We start from the raw sequence: 9,813 nt of genomic DNA on the forward strand, positions 1-9,813 counted from the left end.
ATAAGTGGGTCCAGAAATCCTTAGCAACGTCAATCTTTTCTCCATTGATTATGATACTATCTACTTGTGGTAGTTACATAATTCCATGTCAATTTGAAGCTACATAAAAGTGTAGGGCTGGTATTCAATCTGTCAATCAGGTCACAGCCTGATGGTGACTCCTTGTGGGCATGGACTTCTCATAAGGAGGGTCCTGGAAGCCCCCCCTTCTCCCTCTGCATTTACCTTCCTGCTGGCTGACCCTTATTTCTGCCAGAGCCACCACCATTTGATCCACATGTTTTTTTCGCCCACTGGCCTGTGATGTTCTTGCTCTACAAGAAGTGTGTGTCTGAAGAGGGACTTATGGACGAATATTGGACTTGTGGCCTTGAGTTGGACTGGGCTGGGATGTTTTCTTGATATATAATTACTTCTTGATATAAAGCTCTTTCTTATATATATATGAGCGTCTCTGAGTTTGTTTCTCTAATCAACCCGGCCTAATACTACTGGTCCAGTTGTAAGAGTTTTTGCTTTCTTGATATACAGTTGCAATCCATCCTGAATACCATAGTATTTGATTTTCATCAGCAAGTGCTTCAAGTCCTTCCGGCTTTCAGCAAGCAAGGTCGTGTCATTTGTATATCACAGATTGTTATAAGACTTCCTCTCATCCCAAATCCACACTTGTCTTTATATTGTCTAGTTTCTTGGATTATTTGCTCAGCATGCAGATCAGATAAGCATGGTGAAAGGATGCAACCTTGATGTGCAAATTTCCTCATTTTAAACTATGAAAATTCCCTTGTTCTATTTGAATAATTGCCCTGTATAGGTTCCACTTGAGCACAAGAAAGTGTTCTGGAATTCCCAATTTTGTAGTGTTATCCAGAGTTTGTTATGATTCACGTAGTCAAATGTCTTTGCATAGTCAAGAAAACACAGCAAACACCTTTCCAGAATTTTCTCTGCTTTGAGCCAAGATCCACCTTACATTAGCAAGGTTACCACTCACTCCATGTCTTGATGCCTCAGAGCAATTTAAGTAGGTGGATACATTTTACATTCCTTGCACACCCTTGTTGTTGAACCACAGGCTGCTAATACTCTTCAAGGTGTTATAGAGACTGCAAGTAAGGACATGTTGATCTCAAAGAGGTCTTTGGGAGTGGGGTTTAATTGATTAAATGTGTTGTAAGTTAATGCATAAGGAACCCCTAGAATTTGAAAAAAGATGTGTAGAAGTTTAGATTAAAACGGATAGACAGGGGCCGCCGGCCAGGCGAGGACGGAGAGCATGGCTGGGTGGGAGGGGCACAGGCCGGGGAGCAAAGGAGCTGGCAGGGAGCAGCCCGACTGCTTGAAAGGTTGCAACGTGGCGGTCATCCCAGCGGGAGGCCCAAGAAAGCCAGGCATGACACGGGACGACCTATTCAACACCAACGCCACGATCGTGGCCACCCCGACGACCGCCTGTGCCCAGCACTGCCCTGAAGCCATGATCTGCATCATCACGAATCCGGTCAACTCCACCGTCCCCATCACCGCGGAGGTGTTCAAGAAGCACGGCGTGTACAACCCCAAGAAAATCTTCAGCGTGACCACCCTGGACATCATCAGGCCAACACTTTTGTGGCGGAGCTGAAGGGTTTGGACCCGGCACCAGTCAACGTCCCCGTCATTGGCGGCCACGCCGGGAAGCCCATCCTCCCCCTGATCTCCCAGTGTACGCCCAAGGTGGACATCCCCCAAGACCGGCTGACGGCCCTCCCGGGGCGCATCCAGGAGGCCGGCACGGAGGAGGTCTAGGCAAAAGCGGGGGCAGGCTCTGCCACCTGGTCCATGGCCTACGCGGGGGCCCGCTTCATCTTCTCCATCGTGGCGTTGAACCGCAAGGAGGGCGTCATCGAGTGCTCCCTTGTGGAGTCCCAGGAGACGGACTGCACCTGCTTCTCCACGCCGTTGCTGCTGGGGCAAAACGGGCTGGAGAAAAAGCTGGGCATCGGCAAGGTGTCCTGTTCGAGGAGAAGATGATCGCCGATGCCATCCCCGCGCTGAGAGCCTCCATCGAGAAAGGGGAGGAGTTTGTGAAGAACAATGAAGTAAGACGCCTGCCAGAGGAAGCTGCTGGTCCCTTAACTTATTCCGGCTCCTGGTCACGGAGAGTCATTTCAGAGATCTTCGTTGTTTTTCTAACTTGCCCTGACGATGTTTGTTGTCTGAGCGTTACCATCCCTTCCGAATCGGAGCATCAATAAAAGCCATCTTTGATTTTATTTTCCAAAACAAACAAACAAACAAACAAAAAAACAACGGATAGAGGAAAAAATGAACAGAGGTCATTGAATCCCTAGGATTTCATGGGCAGGATGTAAGTTTAGAAACTAATTCGTTGTAAACATGGGCCGTTTTTTAATGGGAAAAGATATAGATAGCCCAAAGGGTAGCACTAAACACCACAGAGGACAAAGCTAAGAGTCATGCAGAATAACTCCAGAGAATAGAATAGAGACTTAACTACCGAACTGACTATACTTGCAAGTGTTTGGTTAAATTTTAAAGTTGTTATGAGCCAGTGACTGCTGCTTGCCTTTCATTTTCTTTCTTTTTCTGTATGAGAGCACTGTAATGGTTATCCTATGCAACTTGTGTATTAGGCGGGAGGAGACAGACAGCCAAATAGCTTGCCCTTTATTTCTTATATCTTTATGGCAAGATTTGTACTAGAAGAATTGCACCAAAAATTCCCATTTGCACCTGGAACCAATTTAGTTGACAAGATCTTGTTCTCTTAATTAATACCATGGTGGGCTAAGACTTTGAAGATTCTAGGGGTGGGGGTGGGAAGTGAATGAATTTTTTTATGTAGGAACGGATGTACATTTTTGTGATCAGGGCAGACTATGGAGGATTAAATCTTCCCCAAACGACTGCAGCAATATCTCACACCATACACGCAGTTCTACAAGGTGACCTGGCTTATAGTCTATCAAGAGATAATTCCGAATTCCTGTCCCTGGTGGCAGAGTGTTAACACCAGGTGCTCTGCGAGCAAACGAGGAGCTTTTCTACTCCCCGTAGAGTGACAGTCTCAGAAACCCACAGGGGCAGTTCTACCCTGACATATTGGGTTGCTAATCAATTCAACGGCAGTAAGTTGTTGGGCTTTTTTCCCCCTTCCCTCCTATTATTTGTAGGTGGGCTTGTGGTTGTTTTAACGAATAATGTAGAAATGATAATGTATATCTTCCAAGATGGGGTAATAAAAGTGATACCGTTTGGAACATGTACACTTGATTTTAGAGCCCTCAGCTGCTTGGTGAAAAGTCAAACTATTTTGGAGGCATGATGAGGAAGAAAAGACCACACAGAGACATACATGTAGATGCTCTACTCTATGGTTCAGAGGCCACAGCCAGTATCACCTGCTGAGCAGGTGATATCCAGCCTGCAGATATCGAGTGGCATGCTCATGGAGACTTCTCAGCTCAGACTCCAAATCCTGAGACAAAGCAACCCCTACTGTTCTCTGCACGAATTCTCGATCCACATAATCAATGAACATAATTCAAAAATTAGATTGTCTTACAGCAGTTTGGTACACAGCAATAGAAACTGAAGCATGTAACTACAGATGTTCTAAAAATCTGATCACTTTAGTCTCCTCCTCACCCAACACCAATAAGACACATTTAAAAATTATATAAATATTACATATGCGCTAGGAGAAAAGAGAAGACAACGTTCAAGTGTGTGGATGCTTATTCATGGATACTTCTACTTTTAAGATAAGGAAACCATTAGGGCATAGTAAAGTCAGAGCACTAAGGAGGGACATACTTGCCTACAGAGGATTGACACCAGAATGTTGGCACCTCGGGTGGTAAAGTCTCCTTTTATACCTTCGACAATTTCTTAAAACCAAAACTTTTTCAAGAACATTTCTGCTACTCCTCAAGTCAGAATAAGAGGCTAGAATTAACAAAATTAGTCCTAAAATAAATGCTTCCTGGTGCTAACAAATCTTAACAGTAAGACTAGAAAAGATCAAAGTCTTTCCAAGTAGCTGAACTTTGTCTCAGGAAAAAAGATTAAGAATATCTTAGTAATACATAAATTAATAGCCAGAACACCACCAGGTATAATTCGTAATATCTGACATTATGGAAAGTAAGACCCACAAATAAGGAAAATAAAATCAATCAACCAAAACCAACCTAGAACAGGCACAGATTAGGCTAGCAGATATAAGCATTAAATCAGGTCTTATAATATATTTTCAGATTTAAAAAGTTAACTAAAAGCATGAGAAGTATAGAAAAGATCCAAAAAGAAGTCTACCACTAAAAACTACAATGTCTCCATAATTTGTTAATTTTTGTTATACACAATGAAACAAAATTAATGTATAAATATAACAAATTTTTTAAACTACAGACCTTCATGATCTTACATAAAAAGTTATCATCAAAATTTTATCAAATCAAATTAAATAAATTAAAAGACAATACCAAATAAGTTTTAACATTTCTAAATCAATGTAATTCACCATATTAACTATAAAGAAAAATAAATCAACACAATATGAACATTTCAATAGATGTAATCATTGACAAACTCCAACTCCAATTTATGGGGAAAACTCTGCAATCAGAAAAGAAGACCTATGTGTCCACCCAATATGGCATGTACAAAATAATCTAGGGCTAATATCTAAGAGGGTACCTCCCCCTGAAAACAGAATTTTTTAAAGCCATGTATTTAAACTTTTTTACAAAACAGCCTTATCACTTTCAAAGTACTCTCCATTACACTTAATAAATACATTTGTCAAATCTGTGATTCCATTCTTGGAAACATTTTTCAAATTCATCTGTTTGGGTGGCTGATAGCACCTCCCTCATTTTTTTCTTAGCCTCTTCTACACCATCAAATCGCTGTCCTTTCACCTCCCTCTGCATCCACAGAAACAGAAAGAAGTTGCAAGGAGCGATGTCAGGTGAGTAAGGTGTGTGGGGCAAGAGAGGCATGCTGTTTTTTGCCCAAATCTGGTGCATTGAGATGGCTGCATGGGCAGGTGGATCACCTTGGTGGCAAAAGCAGTCCTCCGTCTGCCACAAATGAGGCCTTTTTTTTGTCACACACTGTGACGCAATCTTTTCAGAACCTCTAAATAGAAAGCTTGATTAATAGTCTGACCCGAACTGTTAATCCACTACAAATGGAACAAACTCCAAACCAACTACAAATAGAACATTTTCTTTTGTTTGGGAAATTGTCGGATGTTCAAAACGAGGTGATCAAGGTTTTGGAAACAAGGAGACAACTCATACACTTGAGTTTTTCACATAGTGCTGTCTTTGTAAGCTGTGTTCAACATCACAACAGTTTCTGTAACATTTTTCCTGAGCTAAAACAAAATTTCACAGCTGCATGCTGTTCTCTTACATCAGCCACCACACAAAACGAGGTTTGAGCGAAACTGCTTTTACGAAAAATTCACTGTGACCAGAGAGAACCTTCCCAGATGAAGCCGCTGGGTGCACTAACTCAGAGAGAGTTCTGCTCAATGCTCGCCTACAGGGAAAAAATGTGTACTATAAAAGCTCCACCTAGCAGAATTTTTTCCATTTTGCAAGGGATACTCCCTTGTATTTTATGGTCAAAGATGAAATGATTACCCTCTCAAACAACAAGACTTGCTCTTACCACTTCTAATCCAGTCCTCTGCCTTCCGCACAATTGTTCCTATGCTTGAGCCCATTGTTGGAATCATAGCATCAGTTCATCTCCTTAAGGGCCAGTAGCATTTTGCTGAAGATTAGTCAACAATGATTGCAGCAGAACATTTACAGAGAGCTGCTGAGGTTCCATGCAGATCCTCTAGAGCAGTGGTTCTCAACCTGTGGGTTGCGACCCCTTTGGGGTTCAAACGACCCTTTCACAGGGGCCGCCTGATTCATAACAGTAGCAAAATGACAGTTATGAAGTAGGAACAAAAAAAATGTTATGGTTGGGGGCATCACCCCAACATGAACTGTATTAAAGGGTTGCGGCATTAGGAAGGTTGAGAACCACTGCTCTAGAGGGTGCGCAAGAAGGGATAACATTCCTGATGTGAAATGGATCTTGGCTCAAAGCAGAGAATCCCAGAAAGATGTTTACTTGTGCTTTATTGATCATGACAAGGCATTAGACAACTTATTCATAACAAGCTATGGAGAAACTTGAGAAGAATAGGAATTCCAGAACACTTCATTGTGCTCATATGGAACCTGTACATAGATTGAGAGGCAGTTGTTAGAATGGAGCAAGGGAATACAATATGGTTTAAAATCAGGAAAGGTGTATCATAGGGTTGTAACCTCTCACTATCCTTATTGAATCTGTATGTTGAGCTAGTAATCCATGGAGTTGGTTACATGAAGAAGAACGTATCATCAGAACTGGAGGAAGACCAACAACCAACAATATACAGATGACACAATGTTGCTGGTTGAAAGTGAGGAGGACTTGATGCATGTGCTGATGAAGATCAAGGATTGTAGGGTTCAGCACTGACTGAAATTCAATGTAAAGAAGACAAAAATCCTCATAACTGGACGAATAGGTAACACTCAATGCTCATGGAAGCAGCACTCAAGAGACCAAAAACCCCTGTTATATTAGGCAAGTCTACTTCACAAGACCTCTTTAGAATCTTGAAAAAGAAGGATGTTACTTGGAGGACTAAGTTGTACCATACCCAAACCATGGTATTCTTAGTTACCTCAGATGCATGTGAAAGTTGGACATTGAATAAAGAAGATAAAAGAAAAATCAATGCATTTGAATTGTGGTCCTGGAGAAGACGAAGGAAAGGACTGCTGAAAGGATAAACCGACTTGTCACAGAAGAAGTACAGCTCTTTAGAGGCAAGGGTGGTGAGACTTTCTCTTTGGGCATGTTAAGAGAGACCAGTCCCTGGAGAAGGATACTGTGTTTTGTAAAGTAGAGGGCAGAGAAAAAGAGGAAGTCCGTCAAGGAGATGGGTTGACACCATGACTGCAACAAGGAGCTCAGGCTTAGGACCAATTGTAAGGATGCTGCAGGACGGCAGTGTTTCATTTTGTTGTGCATAAGGTTGTTATGGGTCAGGACCCATTAATCAGCACCTAACAACGACAATCTTTCCCTGAAAAAAATCTGTACTCTTGATTCACACAATGTCAAAATTTCATTTTTTGGCTTCTTCTAGATAGGTTCTTTTGAAATGTTCTTTGGGTTTTGAGAATAAAGTCTAAAGGGTCAAAATCAAGGCTGCATAGTGGATTTAGTAATATTTCCCAACAAAGGTGTCTTAGGACAGCCTCTCCTGCCCTTGGAGCAGGCACTCTGTGCGACACAGCTTTCCTAGCCTTTTTCTCATCAATGTAATTTTTAATTTTCTCATAATTTCTTCCTAATGAGCCCTGGTGTTCACCTTGTATCCTTGAAGATATTCCACCAAGATTACCTTTGGAATACCAAATAACAGTCTCCGTAACCTTCTATCTCACTGCTCTGCCTTAACTTTAACCTGCCAAGCAGACATTCTTGGAAATCATTGTTCTGATTGAACCTGCTCTCTGGATCTTATTGATAAATCTAGGTCTTGTTTCCAGTTGTTATGTGTTCCATAAAACTGTCTTTGTTAGCTTTGGTTTTGCTTAAGACTGATGAATAGATCAGCTCTTTGAAATAACTCAATGCTTTTGGCCTCCATCTACCAAACGCTTCCTGAGGGCAAGGTGTTCACATAAAATGGAAAATGCCGAGCTACATGAGATCCCAGTCTTAGTAGCTATCAAATCGATGATAGTCTGGTGATCTTCATCCACTAGTATCTGGATGTCAGCCACACTTTCTTTATTCGTGAAGGCAAATGATTGTCCCTCCCTGGGCCTATCGTTGCTATCTTTCGGGCTGTCCACAAAACGCTTCTTCTATTTAGAAACTCTTGTTTTATGTGGATGACATTCTTGTAAACTTGTTGTAAAGCTCCAAAGACGTGGGAAGATCTGAGTTTTGTTAAAGACTTGACATTAGTCCTGGTCTCAAAATCATTTCCCCGCCATGGCACAAAATAAATAGATCGTTCACCTAACAGATCTACAACCAATGTTTTACTGAGATACCTGGCTGTGCAGCCATCCACTGATCACAGAGACATGCTTGAACACATGTTAATTGGAATAAGCTCATACATGTATGAACTGGAGCCCTGGTAGCAATTCTTTGTGTATATATATGAGGGGGCTTTGAAAGTTTGTGGGGAAAATGGATTATGAGTAATGGATTTTTTTTACCATGAACTTTTAGATAGATAAGTAGATATAGATGTGCAAATATATATAAATATAATATGTTCACTTAATCATAAACCACGAAGTCATTCCATTTCTAGGTATTACCAAACCTAAGTGAAAGCATCTGTCCATGCAAAGACAGATACACGAATATTCACAGCGGTTCTATTTGTAATAACCCAACACTGAAAACAACCCCAACATGTGAATAAATAAACAAGCATCGGTGGATCTGCACATTGAAAGACTACCCCAACTCTACACCATTAACACATGAAATGGCCCACAGGGCCTTCAAATAAAGAAAGGGAGCAAAAGGCACCTGAGGATAAAAGAGAACGGAAAAGCACAGGGGTAACTTGTAAGGTGATGGAGATGCACATTCATTTGAATGGCTGTGTAGATGATTCAAAACCTACCAAAGGTGTGCGATGGACTATCAGTTATACTTCAAAACACCTCCATCAAAATTAAAACATATTTTAAAAAAACTGATCAGAATATAATTGTATCGTTTATACTTCTGTGGGCCTTTTAAAAAAATTAACTTGAATATAAAAAGGTAGCCCGTGGAGATGTGAGATTCTGTCTAGAAGGTGAAACAAGATAATAGAAAGCCTTGGGCTGCGAGGATGCTGCTAGGAACTGGGAGGACGCTCAATATCCCAGGTGTGTGGAATTAGTTAATGCCTTTCCTCCTTCTTTCCTACTCCTGCCACTTGATTTCAGTGAGAGCGAAAGACTCTCCAGTGAGTAGCAATTGGAACCTTATCTGGAGTGGGTAAAGATAATCAGAGATATCAAATGCTCTGGGGGTTTCTCAACAGAAGTGAGATGCAGGAAGGATGATGGGGTCCATAAATGAGGAGCCTGTAGCTGTGAGCCCAATGTAGCTTCAGGACTAAAGGAAGGAGGGGACTTGGTGGCTCCAGATGCGTCTTGCAGCTGTCACGGGAACCTAGCCCAGCCCAGCCACCATGGCGCTGTGTGTGCAGTCAAGGAGAAAAGGGCAGTGTGTGCTCTGAAAGGACCGATTCACAGCACTCACCAGCACTTTGGGATCCCAGCCACCCAGCTGGGACATGCCGCCTGTCCAAATCGCAGCACTTGCCCCACTGAGTGTAACAGTTCACCTCCTTGTAGACTGTGGAGCTTGCATGGCATTCGGAGCCTCAAGGGCAGACTCTGCCCTCTGTGGAGCTCCTGCACAGCCACCCCAAGGAGGAGAGAAGAGACTTCCTCCCAGCCCACCACGTGGACAACCGTGGTCAGGGCTGTACAGCAGTGGAAAGCTCAAGGACATGACTGCTCTGTCAATGAGCTCAAATGGGGACCCCAATCAATAACCCTGTGCTCACCCCTCCCTCCTGGCACCAAAGCCCTGACTTGGGAAAAATGTGGAGAGCAGTGACATTCCCCCTTTTCTTCCATGAAAGCATCATTGTACAGGCTAACTCAGAGGTGATCCACTCTGAGGGTACAGGGAGGAACTCATAGCCCTGTG

General features: G+C 42.5%; 1 pseudogene; it reads left to right on the forward strand.

Moving 5' to 3' along the window:
* The first annotated feature begins 1,381 nt into the window (after positions 1 to 1,381).
* LOC101641978 lies at positions 1,382 to 2,240 on the forward strand (annotated as a pseudogene).
* Positions 2,241 to 9,813: the final 7,573 nt, after the last annotated feature.

This window comes from Echinops telfairi, unplaced genomic scaffold (genome assembly GCF_000313985.2).
Source record: "Echinops telfairi isolate 266 unplaced genomic scaffold, ASM31398v2 ScPeMD7_7463;HRSCAF=8501, whole genome shotgun sequence".
Classification (NCBI taxonomy): Eukaryota; Metazoa; Chordata; class Mammalia; order Afrosoricida; family Tenrecidae; genus Echinops; species Echinops telfairi.